The 21,529-nt window shown below is 36.6% G+C and overlaps 1 pseudogene; it reads left to right on the forward strand.

Annotated features, from left to right (window-relative positions):
* Positions 1 to 19,494: 19,494 nt before the first annotated feature.
* LOC113242438 (C-terminal-binding protein 2-like) lies at positions 19,495 to 20,738 on the forward strand (annotated as a pseudogene).
* The last annotated feature ends 791 nt before the right edge of the window (positions 20,739 to 21,529 follow it).

Below are 21,529 nucleotides of genomic sequence, written 5' to 3' on the forward strand. Positions count from 1 at the left end.
AGATCCTGAGCAATCCCAATCAAAATCTCATTTTTTTTGGATACTGACAAACTGATTCTAAAGTTTACATGGAAAGGCAAAATTCTCAGAATAGCCAAAACAATGCTGAAAAAAGACTGAAGAACTGATTTCAAGACTTACTATAAAGCTAAATTAATCAAGATGGTATAGTATTTGCAAAAGAATAGACAAGAGAATCAGTGGAACAGAATAGAGAGTCCAGAAATAGACTTATACAAACAGAGTCATAAAATATAGTCATATAAACTGATCTTTGACAAAGGAGCAAAAGCAACTCAATGGAGAAAGGATAGTCTTTTCAAAATATGGTGCTGGAACAATTGGAACAAGAGAGAGAGAGAATATGGATAGTTCCTACTCCTTTCACAAAAATTAACTCAAAATATATCATAGACATAAATGTAAAAGACAAAACTATAACTTCTAGAAAACAACACAGGAAAATATCTAGATGACCTTGGATGGCAATAAGTTTTTACATACATACCAAAAGCTTTTTCTTGAAAAAAAAAATTGACAATTTGTACTTTATTGAAATTAAAAACTTCTGCTCTACTTAAAGACACTCTTAAGAAAATAAAAAGACAAGCCACAAGATGGGTGAAAGTATTTGCAAAACATAGACATGACAAAGTACTTGCATCCAAAATACATAACAATTCAAATTCAACTATAAAATTCAACAATAAAATATACAACGATTCAAATTCAACAATAAAATTCAATAATAAAAAACCCAAACAATCCAAATGAACAACGGGCAAAAGAACTAGACAGACATCCCACCAAAGAGGTATGGACGGTAAACATACATAAGAAAAGATGTTCGACATCATTAGCTATTCGAGAATTTCAAATCAAAACAATTAGGTACTAAGACACACCTACTGGAATGGCTAAAATCCAAAACACTGAAAATGGGGTGATGACACATAACATCAGGAACTCTCATCAGTGCTGGTGCTATGCACACTGGTACTGTCACTCTGGAAGACTGTTTGCAGTTTTTTAGAAAGCTAAATATAATTTTGTTGCCTAGCAATTGTACTGCTAAGTATTTACACAGCGGAACTGAAATCTGTACACACAAAAGCCCGCACCTGAATGTTTATAGCAGGCTTAGCTTATTTATAGTTATCAAAAACTGGAAGCAGCCAAGCAGTCCTTCTCTAGGTGAGCAGATATACAAACTGTGGTACATCTGTACAATGGAATATTACTCAGTGATTAAAAAAAAAGAGCTATGAAGCCATAAAAACACATGAAGAAACTTTAAGTGTATATTAATATGTGAACAAAGTAATCTGAATACTCTTCAATTCCAACTATGTGACATTCTGGTGAAAGAAAAATTATCAAGTAAAAAGATGAATAGTATTTCCAGAAACTTAGGGGACGGGATGAGGGATGAACAGGTGAAACACCAGCTCATAGGGGATTTTGAGGACAGTAAAATTACTCTGTAGGATATTATAATGGAGGATATATGATATTATGCAGTTGTTAAAACCCGAAGGCCAATATAACACAATGGAAAACAATGTAAATTATGGACGTTAATCATAATGTATCAATATTGGTTAACTAATTTCACAGATACACCACACTAATGCATGATGCTAATAAAAGGAGAAACTGAGTTGTGGGATGGGGAGCATACAGGAATTCTCTGTACCTATCTTTCAATTTTTCTGTTCATCTAAAACTGTTCCCAAAAATAAAAAATAAACTGTAAAACAAACCCCAAAGAGAATTAAAAAGAAAAGAAAAAAAGCATTCAAAAATAAAGACTAAACCAGAAGGAACACGAGAAAATAAAGCGAAAACATAATAACTCCAGGGAAATAGAAGGTGAAAAGAAAAAAAATAAAATAATAGAGAAATAAAGAAAAAAATAAAAGGATTAGCGAGAAACTGATAAATCAGAAGCTGGTAAAGAAGCTCCAGCATACGTATTAGAAGGCCCCAGAAAGTAAGCTGTGTAATAGAACAACTTCACCAAAAAAAAAAAAAAAAAAAAAAAAAAAAAAAAAAACCACACACCTGTAATTCAAGAAAATGTTTCAAACCTAAGGATAAGGTTTGAAACTTCTATTGAAATGATCCGTTGTGTTCCTGGGAAATTGACCCAGGACCAACAATATCAAGAGTGGTAGACAGAATAACGACCCCCTCAAAGATGTCTGCACCCTGACCTTCAGAACTGTGAATGCACTCCCTTGCATGACAAAGGGAGTTTACAGGTGTGGTTTACATTAAGGACCTGAGGTGAGATAATCCTCTATTATCTGGGTGGGCCCAATTGAACCACATGAATCCTTAAAGGAGAAGACTATTTCCTGACTGTGGCCAGAGGGAGATGGGACTACTACAGAGGATCAGAGGGAGATAATGTTGGTTTTGGAGACGAAGGAAGGGCTCCACAAGCCAAGAAAAGACAAGAAGTGAATTCTCCTTTTGAGCCCCCAGAAAGAAATGCATCTTTTCGGATATCTTGATTTGAGCCCAGTGAGACCCATTTTAAACATCTGACCTAGAGACTTGTAAGATGACAAATTTATATTGTTTTAAGCCATTTGGTTTGCGGTATTTTGTTACAGTAGCGATAAAAAACAATGCACCAAAACATGTTTAATAAAATCACTGGAACTTAAAAATTCCAAGCAAGAAAGAAATTCAGACTGCAGTTAGGCTTTTCAATGGCAATGCTGTTGAATGGCAGCAATGACAGAAGATGATGGAGTAACTTTTTTAAGACACCCAAAGAAAAAAGTGTGAGACAGATTTCATGTCCAGTTACTGATAAATTAACAACATCCAAGTTCATAGTGACTACCTTCAAACCTTTCCTGAGGAATCTTCTACAAAATGAGCTTCAGAGAACAAAGAGGACCTAAGAGACACTGACATAGAAACTATTATGTCATTAAAACTGAGATTGATAGCATGGGAGAAAGAAAATATAAATGTAAAAACCTGAATTTAATAAGAAAATATCAATATAAGGCATGGAATATTTTTTTTAAAAAACAAGAACTTAATATCTAGTTCTGTCTACTGAAAAGGAAACGACCAACTTAGGTGCAATGGGTGCAACTACTACCTAAAACCCAAGCTGTGGTCTCTACGTACCAGTGCCTACTAGAAAGACCCAGGGACTCTTAGCAAAAAAGACTGTACAGGTTTGGGGCAAGAAACATAGAAGATGGCTGAAATATAATACAAGATAGCCATGAACCTATCAAAAACTATTCAAGTAGTTTCAGAAGATCTCAGGATCCAAATGGAAGATGCTCTTCCTGGCCAAAATGATTTAATTTTTTTAAAAGATCTTATTTACTCATTTGTCAAAGAGAGACAGAGAGAGACAAAGCACACAATCAGGGAGAGTGGCAGGCAGAGGGAGAAGCAGGCTCCCCACTGAGCAAGGAGCCCAATGCAGGACTCGATCCCAGAATCCTGGGATCATGACCTGAGCCCAAGACAGACACTTAACTGACTGAGCCACCTAGGCATCCCAAAATAACTTAATTTGAATATCAATGAAAATAATAGGTGCAATGTACTGAAACACATCAAAACATATTTAGTTACATGACTTTATTATAATACAAAAAAAAACCAAAAAAGGACCTAATGGATCATCATCAGAACATGGAAGGAACTGAACTCAATATTTTAGAAATCAATAAATGAAAAGAAATAATCAAGGGTGCCGACTCAATTTCTGCTCAGGTCTTGATGTCAGGGTCATGAGATCAAGCCCAGTGTGGGGCTCCATGCAGTGTGTGGAGCCTGATTAAGATTCTCTCTCTCTCTGTCTCCCTCTGCCCCTCCTCCACCTCTCTCTCCTTCCCTAAAAAAATAAAAAATAAAAAATTTAAATAAAGAGAAATAATCGAACATTTATCCTGCCTTACCAATACAACAGATCAGATGAAGTTTCAGTTTATAATAGTATTCCAGATTCCAGCTAATAAATGAAGAAGGACAGAAGTAAAATATCACCACTATCTGCCCTAAGAAAGTACTTCATCTATGCACTGAGGATCAGTGTCTGCTAACATCACAAAAACAGAGACAGCTAGACAATATTTGCCTTCTGACAGAACATGCTCCCACCTATGAAATTGCCTTGACAAAAAATCTGAACAAATCTGATCAAAACTCTAGATCCAACTGCCAATTTTCAGGATATATAGGAGACAGAGGAACCTGTCTGAATACATAAAAACAGCCTGCTTTTCTTTAACACAACAACAAAAGCAAGGCATAAAGGGGGAAATAGAAAGATTAAAAGAGACAAAAAAAAAAATCCATTGTCACATATGGACTTATTTAGATCCCGATTCAAATAAACTGTAAAATAAATCCACTTATGGAATTTATGAGGCAGTGAGAAATTTGGATGTTTACTGGATATAGGATAATATTTTAAAATATTGTTCAACTTTTAGCTAGGATATGGATATTTTCTTCACATTAATAAGTAAGTTCTTTCAGAGATATATACTGAAATACAAAGAGATGAAATTAGATGTTTGAAATTTGATTCAAGATTTGGTAGGCTGAGAGGAAGTAGATATTATGGGCAACAGAGTACAGTATAAGAGTTGACAATTGTTGAAGTTGTGTAATAAGTGTAGGGATTTTATTATATTATTCTATTTTCAAATATGTTTGACATTCTCAATAATAAAAAGTTGCTTTAAAAAATCAAGACAGTTTGCCTTTCTCTAGCCTTCTGGTGATTATTTTGTTTTTCTCTTCAAGATTATTGTACAACACTTATCGTGATGAACACTGAGTAATGTATAGAATCATTGTATCACTATATTGCACACCTGAAACTGACCATAACACTGTATGTTAACTATACTGCAATTAAAATTGAAAACTCGATGCAAAAAATTTACAAATCTAAAACGATTATTATACATGCTACTAGAGCAACATTATGAAGCACTTTAAGGTTCTGGAATATAATGTATATGGAATTGGAGACTTGAACACCTATAAAGCAGCCCAGTTCCCTCTCAATGATGTTTCCTTCAGTCTTTCTAGATTGACAATAAGTTTAATGGATAAAGAAAGTGGAAACACAGGACTAAGGCAGGAATAGCTTAGCCTTGGCTAAGGTCAAAGGGAAGAGCTGTCATAACCTGACAGCCTCCAGGCATTTCTCTTTTAAGACAGGTATAGTCTTGAGTCTAAATTGAAATACACGTGACTCATTATCTTTTTACATTAAGTAAACCCAACTCTCATTTGGGCCAAGAGGGAAGCTACAGATACACACGGCAAATATTATAGATTTGGGGTTCTTAGTCACTGAGTTCACTGCTTTTTAATGGGACATCATTTGTTTTCTTTATATTGAATTTAAAAATGTACAGTGTTCTCTTTTCTAATTTTCATTCATATTATCTCCTAATAATTTTAGAAGACATTTGCAGTATTCCACCTATACTCTTCAATCTCTGTGAATGATATTATGTGACCTTTATGAATAGAGAAATATTAAAATGTATTAAAAGTTATCTTCTATTATTCCCTAACTTGAATTTAAGAGCTTAATATGAAACTATTTGAATTTCTAATTTCTCCCCTCACAGTATAGCAGTAGCATACATCCAGCTGCAGGATGATATTGGCAAGCACAGCAATGAATTTTCATGAAAACCCCAAACACTGAATGCTTCGTTTTTCTTTTTCTTTCTTCTTCTTCTTTTTTTTTTCAAGAAATTCCCTATCGTATGAGATATGTAATGCCATTTGTGCCAGAGTGCTTTGCATAATAATGGTCTCCTTCAGTTTTCCAGGCTTACATAGAAGAATCACTAAGGAAACTAGGCTGTAACATCAACAACAAAAAAGAAAATTGCCCATTTTTCACTGAAACTGCTCTTATTCTTCTTCTAATTTTTTTTAGCAATTTTATCTTTTTAAATGTAAATACTTGCAAGAGTTCAGAAAAAGATATCCAGTTATTAACATTTCAGGTATAATTATTACTCTTCCTAATCTCCACCTTCTCCATGGAGCAGTTTTCTTTAGAAGAAGTATTATTACCTTCCTACTTGTGTGGGCCCTCAGACATCTTCAAATAAATGTCTGTAGGTGGGACTCTCTGATTATAAAGGCTGAGTGAAATTAATGTTATTAATGTACCAAGGTGTGAAGTATGAACTTCAACTGGATTTCCATAAAGAACTCTGTTGATTATGTGTTTTAAACTACAGAAGATCTGTCTAAAATGTCGCTATTGAAGCCTTTCACTAGCTCTTGTGCTAATCAGGGAGGAAAGCCTGCAGCTTTTCTATACTGTGGAGTCAGAGTGCTGACAAGCAGCTTATCAGTGCTAATGATAACTGCTGTGTTTCAGCAGCCGGGATCAGAAGATGCATTTCACATTTGAGCTCTTTTTTTCAAAACTGAATACTTAAGAAATCAGTAGAATGTTGCCAGGAGCCTTGCCTACAAGCTGCTGCCTTTGAGAATTTTTGCAAGCCTTTAAAAGAGTACCCAGAATGCATTCTATACCTTATGAATTTCTTAGTCTATGGGAAAGGCAGAATTGGAAGTTATCCTCCTATGGACTGTTAGACACATCTAATGGGCTAATCATTTTCTGCATGTCTGAAATCTCTTAAGACTTACTTATATTTTGAAATATCCCAAAAGATGCAATCTTCAGGGGGCTGATGCTAAGCTACACTTGATAATGACAAGGGGGATTCTGAGTTAAAATTCTAAGGGTTCCTCTTAATCCACCAGTTTATAAATCTTTGCTGAATTTAGAAATCTTGATTTGGTGAACTATCTTCAATGCACATCACTGGTCTCAAACATTCATTTATTAACTCATTCACTTGTTTACTCCATGGAATAGTCAATAAATATTTACCGAGCACCTACTCTGTGCTGTAGGTACTGTATTACATGCTAGTCATAGAAAAGAGGATAAAACAATCCTGAAAGAACTCATGATCTATGGAGGATGCATAAAAACGTAAAAGTTTTCACTGAGTACGCCTGGCAGCTAGGGAAAGAAAAAAGAATGTTCCTTGGGCAGTAGGGCAGGCTTCATAGAGGTAAGATTTATCCTAGGCCTTAAAGAATACGGACTCTGTGAAAATGAGTATAGGTACATTTTATAACGTGTTCTATAGTGCCAATGGGACCTCTCTCTTGCCCCGTGGGGGGGGAAATCATGATTATAAGCTAGTACCAACGCTTTGATCTCTGGTGTCAAGAAATCCTATCTCCAGAAAGTCCCTGTTAAAACGTGAAGGAGGCTTGCTCATTAACTCTTTTATAGGACTTTTAATAACTCTCCTGTTACATCACATGACTGATACAAGGTTCAAATGAAAAGATATTTGGGAAATCACGTTCTTTGTAAATTGTATATTACAATGCAAGTGTTAGTTATTTGTGTACTATTACTATTATCATAGTAATAACATGATTAATAAGGATTATTTTTATCAATTTTCTGGACTCTGGCAATGTAACTTGGAGAAAACTGAAAAATATCAAATGGCTTTAAAATATTTTTACGTAATATCATGGTGGATACTTCCACAAAGACTTATTAGGGGAAACTAACTTGGAGCTTTGTCGTAAAGAAAAATCCCTTTGCGCTACCAGAGAGATAAAATAGAAAATAAGCTAGATTATCTGATCTAGTTTAGAAATTATGATTACTTCCAACTAGTTGTCTCACTCTGCAATCCAGGGCCCCATCTCACACATTTATCTTAGCCATGGTACCTTGTTTCCGTAAAGCTGGCTTTATCCTTCATCCACTTCCTCAATCCACTTGTCAGCTACCATTCAAAAAGTTACCTAGCGGCTAGCCTAAACCCGTATTTGGTGTGCCAACAGACTAGAGACCCCACAAGGAATATATCAGAAGGAATATATTTTGATATTTTGATTAGACATATCAAAGAAGTTAATACTAAAAAAAAGAACTCTGTTGTATTACTTATTCTTCTATCATTTAGAATTTATTTTGAGTACATGTGGGAGAGGTACCCTGAATTTCTCAGTGTTTAAGGCCCATTAAAAGTCTTAATATGGCCCCACTTGGCATTTTAAAAATGTTTCAAAGTTTTCCTACAATCCTAAATGACTGAAAGGAATGACAGCATGATTTTTTTAAACTGAGGGCAAGAGTGAAAATCACATTCCCTGAGCACCCCCTCTTTGCAAACTGAAAAAGGGACAAGTGGTGCTTAGCAAATGGGAAAGGATATTCTTAAACCAGATGATTTTCTTGGGTGCAGGCTGAAGGCAGCCAGCACTAGCAACAAGGAGGGGCTGTTAATGTACCCCAATAAAATTTCCTACATTTAAAAAAGGGGTAGCCTCAAGCCTTCCTGTCTCCTCCACGCCACACGCAAGAATAAAAAGCTGTTCCCACAGTTTGATTTGAGGTATCCCATGGGTACCCAGATTGCGTAAAACTTCTCCCTAGTACCTTCCTCCTGGTCTGAACTAGCTCCCGATAAAGTCACAACAGACACACAGTGCATTAGGCAACAAAGCCTCCCATCCATCGGAACATGTGTGACCACAGGTGAGGTAAGAGGTCTCCGCTCAAAAAGTACATTCGCCATGAACGTGTTTGCATGGATGAGTTCACCAGAATTTGCTGAGTTGTAAATTTGCTAAGAAATGTCTGTGATGTTTGACATTAGTGTGGTGGTGCAGTCAAAAACACTCTTGAAAATCGAACAGGAAGTTCTAAACAGTACGTTTTTTCTTTACATTTCTAAAACATTATTCACTGCAACCTTTCTTAAAATTCCCCTTTCCTTTCACGTCCCTTTCTCTTACACTCATGGATGCTCCTAACCTTTGCCCGCAAAATTCTCCCAACTCTGGCCCATGGCTCTTGCCTTTCTACACATTCCCTTGCCTTCTACCTACTACCAGATGGACTCCCTGTTTGGTCTCTCCTTAATTGTAATATCGTATCATAAAAGCCCGAGATGAAAGAATTGGTATGGAAACAGCAGACCTTTCCTTAGAGTGTGCAGAACAGAAAAGCCCTGAGAGGGAAAATCTAAACATGTGAATTTTTTGACAAAAAAAAATTTTCCCCAGCACAGCTGTCATTTGAGAAAGCTGAACATAGGGTCCCTAAGTAAATGAGATGAGACAGGAAAGTTTTATTTTGTGTGTGGGTGATCCTGAGAATCTGTGCCTGTAGCTTTTAGGCCAAAGTATTTCTTCCCATTAAGTCACACTACTTCCACGGTGAGAGAAGACAGTACTAGGGGTGTGGGAACTCCTGGAATAGGTAGGACTTTATCAGAGATGACATTCATCCATTTCCCCTTAGCCCAGACTCTCTACAGACTGGAAGGCTGTGTTGACATCAAGCATACTTTGACCTGCCTCTTGTAGGATGAGAGCTCTCCCCTGTCATTACAGTCACCGGTATCTGATCTCCGCTGTGGGCTGCAAAGGGGAAATACCCACAGGGTGGCGGCCACTCACTCCAGCTTTGGGGTAGTTCATGCTAAGTGACAGCAAGTAATCTTTCTCTTCCTGCCTCCTCCCCTTCCTCCGGATTCAGCTGGGAAGGTTCACAGTTTTCTTAAGGGTGAAGGGGGTTAGGCCATTTTCTCTACAGGCCATTTTCAGAGCTTTAAAACAAAACAATAAAAAGGCTCCGTAAGCCCTAACACCTTTTATATATTTTGTAGTTAAAAGAAGAAAGAGAATAGTGCGCCCCTAGCAAGACACTTATATACTTTCCATTTCAACTTCTTTCCATCCTAACCCTGTTTTCTCTATATAGCCTGCTGGCAATATTCTTAATTAGGGGTCAATATTTCTTTCTTTTTAAAATAAGAAATAGTATAAAACCTCCCATGTTCCACTTTAATGGGAAGGACACAGGAACACATTAGTTAAAAGCAGTTTGCATTCTATTTTCCATACTGAAGTGATCCTTATAAAACCCAGTTCACTGTATAATTAATGACCCTTTTCTCATGCTTTAGGGCATAAGCTGATCACCAGTCCTGGTCAGAGAAAACATTTCCCAGGTGTAGGATTGCACAATTAAACGTGTGGTGAGGAATTTGTGCTTTCCTTTGATGCTTTGGTCTTTGCCCTGGTGGGGGGTGGGGGGGCAGGATACTGGGCAGGACAGGCAGGCAGTTGCGGTACAATATGCCACATCATCTGTTTCCCCAAACAGGCTGGAAGACAAACCAACCACTTGAAACGCTTATTCCACCAGTCCCTCTGGCGCCCCCATGTGGAGAGGAGGTGTCTGCACGTCAACAGTCCAAGTGCAGACAAGTGAAGCAATTTTTAACACTACGTGAAAATTGATTTTTCTGGGCGCCTGGGTGGCGTCTGCCTTTGGCTCAGGTGACGATCCCAGAGTTCTGGGATCGAACCCCGCATCCGGCTCCCTGCTCAGCGGGAAGCCTGCTTCTCCTTCTCCCACTCCCCCCTGCTTGTGTTCCCTCTCTTGCTGCCTCTCTCTCTGTCAAATAAATGAATAAAACCTTTAAAAAATAAATAAATAAATTGATCTTTCTAGGAGGACAAAAAAGTAGAGGACTGCCGACTCCATTTGCTTTCACTCAGAAGCTGCTGACATATCATTTTTTGTACACATTAAAACTAGTGTTTTGTGTTTTAACCCAAGCAGAAGGAAATCATGTGTTCTCTAAAACAGAAAAAAACTGTAAGAAAGGTACACATAATATAGGGATTTAAATAGTTCAGATGGATATGGCTTGCTCTGTCTATAAGGTCGGTCAAATTTATTTTCTAAAGCAGAGCCATCTAACAGAGATTTCCGTGATGATGGAAATGTTCTGTATCCTTGCTATTCAATACTGGAGCCACATTTCAAAATATGGCCTGTATGACTGAGGAGATGAAATTTAAATCAAATTAAATTTAAATTTATGTAGTCACATGTGGCTAGTGACTACTGAATTGGACAGAGCAGTTTTAAAGTGTATGGTGTGATTTGATGTAATGAGCATATTAAAATAATATTAGCAAATTCAATGTGGCTTCTCTACTGTTCATTGAAAATATTTTGTGTCACACCCCTGGTACTGAGTGAAGTCTGATAATATTTACTAGACAAGAAAAGCACAGGATGTGTGCTTGCTCTCCATGTATGGCCCTGCCTTAAGGTGATAAAAACTAGCCCAACAAATGTTACGAAACCCTATTACACTTACTCTTTCATGCATACTCACTTCTAACATGCCTCATTAAACTTTGAAAGTAAGAGAGATCTGTTGTAAGAACTTTGTAGTTGTGGGAAACCTCCACTGAACATTTCTACTATCCCCATTACCTTTTGAAAGGCCAATGTAATGAAAGAGTTGAAAAGACATATAACCAAATAATTTCCAGGATAAAAGAATTCTCTTTCATCATTTCTTCCACTTTTCTTTCTCTCACTTCCCTTTCTAAGCCTAAATTTTCTTCTTTCTGGCATGATGATCATATTAGTTTTCTAGGGCTGCCATGACAAAATATCATAAACCAGGTGGCTTAAACAACAGAAATTTATTATCTCGCAGTTCCGGAGGCTGGAAGTCCAAGATCAAGGTGTGGGCAGGGTTGGTCTTGCTGTCTCTTTACATCGCCTTTTCTTTTATGTACCTGCATCCCTGGTATCTCTCCCTATATCCTAATCTCTTCTTCTAAGGATATCAGTCAGATTGGATTAGGGCCCATGCTAAGGGCCTAACTTAATTACCTCTTTAAAGGCCCTATCTCCATATACTGTCACATTCTGAGGTACCAGAGGTTAGGGCTAAAACATATGAATCTGGGGGAATATAATTAAGTACTATAAGCAATACTCTGTTTTTTGAAGAGTTACATATTTCTTGGCTAATAATTTCATTCTTCAATTAAGAGTAAAGTACCATCTATCTGTAACTGGCCATTACCTTTCTGACTTACAAATAGGTACATATGCAGTTAAAATTCTGGTATATAAAAATGGAAATTCTCCACTTTATTCAAATTAAAACTGTGCTGTGTATCCACTACATATTTTTATAGTTAGTTCATCTTTAACAAAAATAAAGAGAAACAGCAAAAAGAAAGATGTCTTTTAAAAATGCCTAATTTATATAATTTTAAATTAAAGGTTTTTAAGGGAAAAAATCTTTCTGTAAACATCTGATGTCTCAATAGCATAGGTTTATTAGATATGAATATCTTTAAAGATGTAAATGACCTTTCATTTCACCTATGCAATTCTCCAAATTTTTTTTTTAAAAGTTCCTTAACATTGAGAAATAATAATTAAGAGGGGTGCCTGGCTGGCTCAGTGAGTTAAGTGTGGGACTCTATTTCAGCTCAGGTCATGATCTCCATGCTCAACAGGGAGTCCACTTCTCTCCTTCCGCCTCTACCCCCCCCCATGCTCTCATGCATGCTCACTCTATCTCTCTCTTGCTCTAAAATAAATAAATCTTTAAAAATATTAATAATTAAGAAATATAAGAAAGAGTGAAACATTTCCTAATAGTCAAAGAGTTACTATTTTGTAATTCATGAAATGGATATCATGATATAAAATCAATATATTTAATTTTATTTTTCAAAAGCAGTCCAAAGAAATGGTCAAAACTCAACTCAATAAAATGTATTAAATACGTATTTTGTCATGCCAAAAAAAAAGGACATAAAAACACAATAAAGGTCTTTTGAGTGAGAAATAAATTAAGACTGAAAAAGAAAAAATATATAAATTATTTTCATAGCTTCTCCAAAACATTTTTCGGTAGTTAATATAATCAAAATTACTCACATATGTCAACATAACAGAATTAAGAGTTCTCAACCTTAAAAATCAACAAAACTAAAAGGCAACCTACAGAATGGGAGAAGATATTTGCAAATGACATATCCAATAAAGGGTTAGTATCCAAAATATATAAAGAGCTGATACAACTCAACACCCAAAAAACAAATAATCCACTTAAAATGGGCAGAAAACATGAACAGACATTTCTCCAGACACAGATGACCAAAAGACACATGAAAAGGTGGTCATCATCACTTATCATTAGGAAAATTCAAATCAAAACTACAATGAGATAGCCCCTCACACCTGTCAGAATGGCTAAAATAAAAAACACAAGAAACGACAGGTGTTGGTGAGGATGTGGAGAAAAAGGAACCCTCTTGCACTGTTGGTGGGAATGCAAACTGGTACAGCCACTATGGAAAACTTTCTCAAAAAGTTAAAAATAGAACTACTCTATAATCCAGTAATTGAACTACTGGGTATTTACCCCCAAAATACAAAAACACTAATTCAAAGGGATGTATGCACCCCTATGTGTATAGCAGCATTATTCACAATACCCAAGATACAGAAATATAGAAGCAACCCAAGTGTCCATCTATAGATGAATGGATAAAGAAGTGATTATATATATATTATATATAGAGAGAGAGAAAATGAAATATATATATATATATATATATACACATACAGAATGAAATATATATATAGAATAAAATCTTGCCATTTGCAATGACATGGATGGAGCTACAGAGTATTATGCTAAGTGAAATAAGTCAGTCAGAGAAAGGGAAATACTATATGATCTCACTCATATGTGGAATTTAAAAAACACAACAAATGAGCAAAGGGGAAAAAAAGAGACAAGCAAGAACAGACTCTTAACTACAGAAAACAAACTGATGGTTACCAGAGGGGAGGTGGGTGGGGGGATGAGGGAATTAGGGGATGGGGATTAAAGAGTACACTTATCACAATGAAATAAAATGAGATAAGATAGAAAAGATCAAATAAAATGATAAAATAAGCAAAAAGTAAACTGAAACAAAAAAGGGGTTCTCGACTTTACCTAATCCCACATCTTAACTGCTAATCTAATTAAGAACGCAGAAACACATTTTACTATTTTACTAACTACTGCTCTTGGTTTTTCATAGCTTGCCATCTCACCAGCAATGAATGTTAATTATCTAAAATCAAAAGTCAGTCAAATATATTTTTGCAGGGATGCCTGGGTGGCTCAGTTGGTTAAGCATCTGCCTTTGGCTCAGGTAGTGATCCCAAGGTCCTGGGATGGAGTCCCTCACCAGCAGGCAGCCTGCTTCTCCCTCTGCCTGCTTCTCCTTTTGCCTGCTGCGCCCCCTGCTTCGTGCGCTTGCACTCTCTCTCTGACAAATAAATAAATAAAATCTTAATATATACATATATACATATATGTATATATGTATATATATGTGTATGTGTATATATATGTATATGTGTGTATATATATATGTGTGTATATATATATATATATATTTGCAGTTATGTTACAACTGAAAATTTGGTTTACACTGTTCTTTTGAGAAATAAACAGGTTTCTAAGGCAAAATATACCAAAGTTAGGAAATATATAAAGGATTATCAAGTCAGAGATGAAAGCTCCTATAAACAACTCCGAATAATTCACAATGAAAAATCAATTTTATTTATCAGACTATGTATCACTATAATAAAAAATTTGATTTATTTCTATAAATTAACTAAATTTAATTCGCTATAGTTCTTTTGTCTTGATGTACATTGAAAAATGTTAAAAATAAACACGGTTGATGATTTCCAAAACCTTATAATTTTACATGTCATCCATTAAAATCTTTTACAATAATGATAATTAAATGAAGTACATTTATATAAGGTGCCAATACTTTTGCCACAATTGTCCCACTCAGCATTCCAGTAACATTATCTCCATCCTAGAACATGTTAAGACAAATACATCCCCAATTCCTACCTCTTATGACTGCATGTTTTTGAAATTTAAAATATTCCTGATTGTAGAAAGGTAGGACAGTATATATACCACAGAAGATGAAAAACCTCCAGTAGGTTCTGACACAATATCTTGTAATGATATGCATTAATATTTTTACAATGAAACATATGAATACTGATACAAAGTGGCATAAATAAGACTATATGTTACTTCAGATTAGGACTTCCTCCTAAATGAATTTATACAAATGTCTCTTAAAATGTTCGGTTTTCAATTAATAGGCAAGCCAGAGGCTGTGGGAAAACAATATTTGCAATATATGTATCTGGCAGCAGGTTCATATCCAAAATATAAAGAATTCTTAAAAAAAAAAAGAATTCTAACAATCAAAAATTTGAAACTCTTACTCAAAAAAGGGCAAAAAAATTGTAAACCTCTTCATAAAACAGGATTTATGAATGGCCAGTGAGCACTGTAAAAACGTTAAACGTTAATCATCAGAAAATATAAACTAAAGCCACAATGCTATACCATTTCATATCCACTAGAATAATTAAAGTCCAAAAGACCAAGACCAACAATGCCAAATATTGGTGGGAATAAAAGCAGACAGTATTCTCATACTTTGCGGGTGGGAGTACAAAAAAGTAAAACGACTTTAGAAAATATTTTGCATTTTCTTGTTAAATATCTACCTTTATGACCCAGCAATTCCATTCCTAGATATTTACCCAAGAAAAATAATAATATATATCCACAAAAAAGACTTGTACAAGGGTAGTCATACCAACATTATTTCATAAGCCAACAACTAGAAACAACACAAATGTTCATCAACAGAAGGATATCCGTAGTGTGTTGTATTTATATAATAGAATGCAACTCAGGAAAAAGGGAACATATTTCACATAACAATAAGGATGAATCTCAAAAGTTTTTGAATGAAATAATTCAGACACAAAAGAGAACATGTTATATGACTGTGTTGATGTGAAGTCCAACAACAGGCAAAACTAATCTGTCGTGATAGAAAAATTAGAACATGGTTTCTGGGAAGATTACGGAGAAAAGGGAGCAGGGTGCAAGATAAGGAAACTTTGTAGGGTAATGGAAATAGTTGCCATCTTTTTTTTTGGAAGTGTGGGAAGTTGCACAGGTGTATACAGTTGTCAAAACTCATCTAACTGAACATTTATGATCTGTTATTTTATATAAATTTGACATCATTTTTTAAAGCTCTGTTTTCAAAATTATTCTAAGTTTGGAATTGCAGGTAAAGCCCTGTGGATCTGTATTAAATGCTTATTTTCTAACAAATCTTGCCTCTGATGGAAGAAGTTAAATACATTCTATAGCACAGAGGAATTTTGTTAAGGACTGCTGACCTGGGGTTTCAACAGTTAGTGATTGACTTTTCATAGACAAATCTTACACGGTTTGGTTTGGTAAACTGATTAGGCTTACTTGAAAGACAGAGAATGTGGTTTGCATTTAAAGCCTCAACGTACACCTCAATCTAATAAACCTATTATCTAATATTTTAATCTTAAAGAAAAGGCCTAGAACCCTTTCTATCTATCTCATCTGCACTCCAAAATGTGTCTTGTTAATTTTCCAACTGACACAGAGAGTGAAACCGAGAGATGAGATCTCACTTGTTTACACTCATTATTGAGAGGTCTGCAGATGGGGTACCTGCTGTTCACTTACTTCTGCAATCCTATTGGATCTCAATATGTCCAGTCACACATAGCAGTGCCGGGCCTTGAACTTCCCTTTCAAATTATGTTCCATATTGTAGAATAAACACACAGCTCCAATGGGAAAACTCTTCCAGTTGGCAGGCAAAGCATTTGCTACAATTAAGATTCTTTGGGGAATGACCTAATAAAGACTTTCAAACCAGATTTTGTTGTCTTCATTTAAATGTGGGCTTTGAAAAAGGTGAAAAGCTATAATTATCTTTTATACAATTGTCAAAAGTCAAATGATTGTATGTTTCTAGTCTAAAACAAGTTCAAAATTAGAATAATGTTAAATCCTCAAATTGTGTGTGTTTCTTTAAATTAAAGTTCATTGAGAAAAACCTGCTTGTTTACTTTATGATATTCTTGTCTTTAGATTGTGGTCTACTGGACGAATTGTAGAGAACAAATATGTATATATACACAATGCATATTATAATGTTATAAATTGTTAGTTATGCAAATCTTAAGACAATTCACTGTTTATTCCTGAAAGTAAGAAGCACTGTGGAAAGAGGAACCACACAGGATGGGTGGCGTGTATTCAAATGCAGCTATCTTTCCTAGTCATGGAACCAAAGACACTTTCCTGATACTATTTAAGTCCTAGTTTCCTCATCCATAAAGTGAGAATGATATTTACTTCAGGAACTACTCTGAAGAGTTACTGAAAGAATTGGTAAAAGACTCTGTTTCTAAATGTCTAGTAGAGAAGCACCATAATTAACTTCTTTTTGCAAATTATTGAGCAAACCATGTAATTTCTCTCTGCCTCAATTTTCTCATCTGTAAAATAGAAACAACATCAGTACCTGACTTGTAGGGTAAAATTAATATATGTAAAGCAGTTAAAACAATAGCTGGCCAAATCAAAATAAGAAAAGGCACCTAGTATTAACAGTGTTTCTCTCCATTCCTCCCACTTATTGTGACATGAAAAGTCTCGTGTTTCTTCTTTCTATACACCACCTTTCCTTTGGATCTTCACCTGTCATTGAAAATTAAGCTTTAGAACTACTCAAGGCCTAAATAAGTATTGGACTGACACTCAGTCTTCTCAACATAGAAACATGATAATAATAGTTGACAGTTATTGAAAGTTTATCATGTGTATGACGCTATACTGTTTTACATACATAATGTCCCTTAAAACTAACAAACAGTGATGTCAGTAGCATTATTATCCTCATTTTACAGATGCAAAAGTTTAAAATGTTAACCTAATCATGAATACACAAGACAGAATTAAGATCTAACCCAAGTCTAATGATTCAGGAAGCGGAAAGCATAACCAAAATGCAGCAAGGCCTCCACAGGAAAGAGATGAGTTAAACTGGGAGCTGTGTTGGGACATGGGAAGGTGGGCCTTCCTAGTAAAAGGTCATCTTGACTAAAGGAGAGGCACAGCACTTCTCTGGAGTATATCTCATCAGAGCAAAACTGCCTTTTTCATCTCTGATGATCTCCAACACCTGAGAGAGCTGTTGGTACACACTGTGAATTCAAGAAATGCATGCTGAGTAAGTAAGCTGTTAAAACTTCCTTGCCCTAAAGAGAGTTTCCCGGAATTTCCCCAACAGGACTAAATACACCTAAACACAGTACAATTGCAGGATTTGCATTTAAGACTCTTAAAGGTATTCTTACATTCTAATAGAATAAGTTCTCTTCTCAACATATTCTAAGGAGATAATCGGTTGTGAACCAAATCTGTTGTACAAGCATATTTTATGCAGAATTGCTTATAATAGTATAAAATTGAAAACATAAAACCAAACAAAAGGAAAAGAGTTATATAAATTGTGGAAACACCTTTAATGGAATATTATAGAAATTTTAAAAATGATGTTTTCAAAGTTTATGTGATAACTGGAAAATACTTATGAAAAAACATGAAGTGAAAAAGCACTTGTATATATGTGGGTATATATAATGCCAGTTGTGTAGGTAACATGATCACAATTTTACACCATAAAAATTATATATATATATATATATATATATATATATATATATATATATATACACACACACAAATAAACATATACATATAATTACACACAAATATACAAATACATAAAGAGAGATAAATTATTCTAAAACGTGAATGGTACTATCACTGGCAAACTCTCAGATAATTTTTATTTGCTTCTTTTCTATTTTTAAGTATTTTCTAATTTTCTACAGTTTTATGAATAAAGAGAAAACATTCAAAATCACCAACTATGATGAAGAGCCAAAAATAATAATAATAATTTATACTGTGAACTCTCAGCCTCTATTGTCTAGCAGGGAAACAGAACAAAAGAACAAAAGAAATGGCTCCTTCCTCAAACAGGCCATTGTGTGGAGGTCTGATCCCTACAGCCAAGGTCGGTCCAACGCCATCCACACCCACAGGGTCGTTGATACCCCTCCTGGTCCCAGGACAGGACTGGGAAAGAGCCAAAAGACAATGCAAGACTGTAAGGTGGGCCCTGAACCTGCACCCAAGGCCTGGAGCTGAACCAGAGTTTCCCTAAATGGTTTTGACCCAATGAACCTGGATTCCCTTAAAGACAGAGACAGCCCATTGTGTGAACTATAGTTTATGGACAGCTTTATATTGGGTTCATAATGGCATAATGCCACACACTCCTGCACATTCCCCTAAATTCTTAGAGGACCATTTTGCCTTTTGAATCAGAGAGTTGCAAAGTTCCATGAAGAATGGCCCTTGTGGTGCCAAGGTGGCTCAGTTGGTTGAGAAATGGACTTTCTGTTTCAGCTCAGGTCAGGATCTCCGGGTCCTCCTATCCCTTAGGCTCCAAGCTCAGCGAGGAGTCTGCTGGAGATTCTCTCCCTCTCCCTTCCCCTCCAATCCTCCCCACTTCCTCCACTCTAAATAAATAAATGAATAAGTAAATAAAATCTTTTTTAAAATTTGCCTTATGGATAAGCACAAAATCAAGAGACAGCGATTAGACAGAATTTGTGAAGGTATTCACCCCCAGATCATGAACAGCCCCCTGCACCCTCACCCTCTGGTGGCTCTACTCAGTGACAGAGACCAGACTATGGTGATGCCAGTCCTGAGGGACCTTCGGTGATGCATATGCCAAACCATCATCACCCTTACCAGGGACGACCTGGAGAATGATCGTGCAGACTGGGAGCAGCTACAACAACACTGACATCAAGGCTGCTGGCAAGCTCGGGACTGCCACGTGCAACATCCCTCAGTGGCAGTAGAAGAGACAGCTGACTCCAGCAACTGTCACATCCTTAAACTTTACCAGCGGAACACATGGTTTTACCAGGTGCTGTAGGAAGGCACACTGGTCCAGAGCATTGGGCAGATGGACACCTCTCGAGCAGCCTGCATCCATGGGGAGGCACTGGGCCTCATCCGCTTCTGTTGCACAGGTCAGGTGGTTACTGTTCCAGCCAAGGCCTTTGGATTCAGCATCACATTTTATGACCCCTACTTACAGGACAGGATAGGGTAGTCCCTGGGTGTGCAGAGGGTCCATGCCCTGCAGGACGTACTGTATCAGAGTGACTGGGTCTCCTTGCACTGTAATCTCAATGAACATAACCACCACCACATCAATGAGCCATGAAGCATTCCTAGTGAATGCAGCCCACGGTGGGCTGGTGAATGAGAAAGCCTTAGCCCAAGCCCTCAAGGAAGGCAAGATACTTGGGGCAGGCCTCGAAGTGCATGAATCAGAGCATTTCAGCTTTGCTTAGGGTCCCTTGAAAGATGTACCGAATCTCATTTGTATGCCCCACATAGCTTGGAATAGTGAGCAAGCCTCACTAGAGATGAGAGAGGCAGCTGCCACCGAGATCTGCCAGGCAATCACAGGTTGCATCCCCGAAAGCTTAAGACACTGTGAACAAGGAATTCTTTGTCACAACAGCTCCCTAGTCAGTAACAGATCAGCAATCAGGAGCTCAGGGCACCATATGCAGATACCCGCCAGGTGATGTGGGTGTGGCTCCCAGAGGACTTCCTGAAGCCTTGGAAGGGATCATCCCCGTAGGTATCCTGGTGACTCACAACCTCCCTACATTGGCACACACTTCCCAAGCTCCCTCTCCCAACCAGCCTATAAAATATGGGGACAATAGAGAGCACCCCAATGAGCAACAGCAGAGAATGACTGACAAATGGTCATCATTCAGATAAACCTGGAACCAAGAGACAGTGAAAAATAGGTGAACTAAGAAAAGGAATTTGACCAACTTGTTAACTGATTCCAGACATATGCATTATTGATGTCTCAGGGTTAAAAGGGCTAGAAGCCCAGACATGGGAAAGCTGAAGCTGTCTTCTGGTTACAGAAGCATTGAAAGACTAGGATGTGATTTATTAATGACCAACGTCTGTTATGATGTGTTATGCTCTTCAACTGTGCATCAAATCATGAAAAATAAATAGATCTTTTTTCTTTATCCATTCTTTGGGCACAGCAGGTCCAGACCACCTTGCTCTAGAACATTGCTTCAGGAGTTCCAAATATCAAAACAAAAAATATTAAGAGGAAATCCTCATCCTATGACTCTAGTTCCTTTGGTCCATGGTGGCTGGAGAGCTCTTTTGCTAATAGGAAAATTAAATTACTACAAAATGGGGAGAAAACTGTTTGCCTGTGTTAGACAACTGCCAGCATAGGATCAAACACCATTACAGGCTCCTGTACAGAAGTCTCTCTTCCATCTGAACTGCATACTGAGCTGGCAAGTTGGTTGTGAATTCAGTAATATCCTCCAATGATGAAAAAAAAAAAAAAAAGAAGAAGAAGATAGAAAGAAAGAGAGAGAGAGAGAGAAGGAGGACGGGAAGGAGGGAGGGAGGGAAGGAAGGAAGGAAAAAAGTTTACAGACTAATATCCCTGATGAACATAGATGCAAAAATCCTTAACAAAATATAATATATTAGCAAACCAAATTCACAATATATTACAAGGGTCATACACT

This window comes from Ursus arctos, unplaced genomic scaffold (genome assembly GCF_023065955.2).
Source record: "Ursus arctos isolate Adak ecotype North America unplaced genomic scaffold, UrsArc2.0 scaffold_2, whole genome shotgun sequence".
NCBI classification, from domain to species: domain Eukaryota; kingdom Metazoa; phylum Chordata; class Mammalia; order Carnivora; family Ursidae; genus Ursus; species Ursus arctos.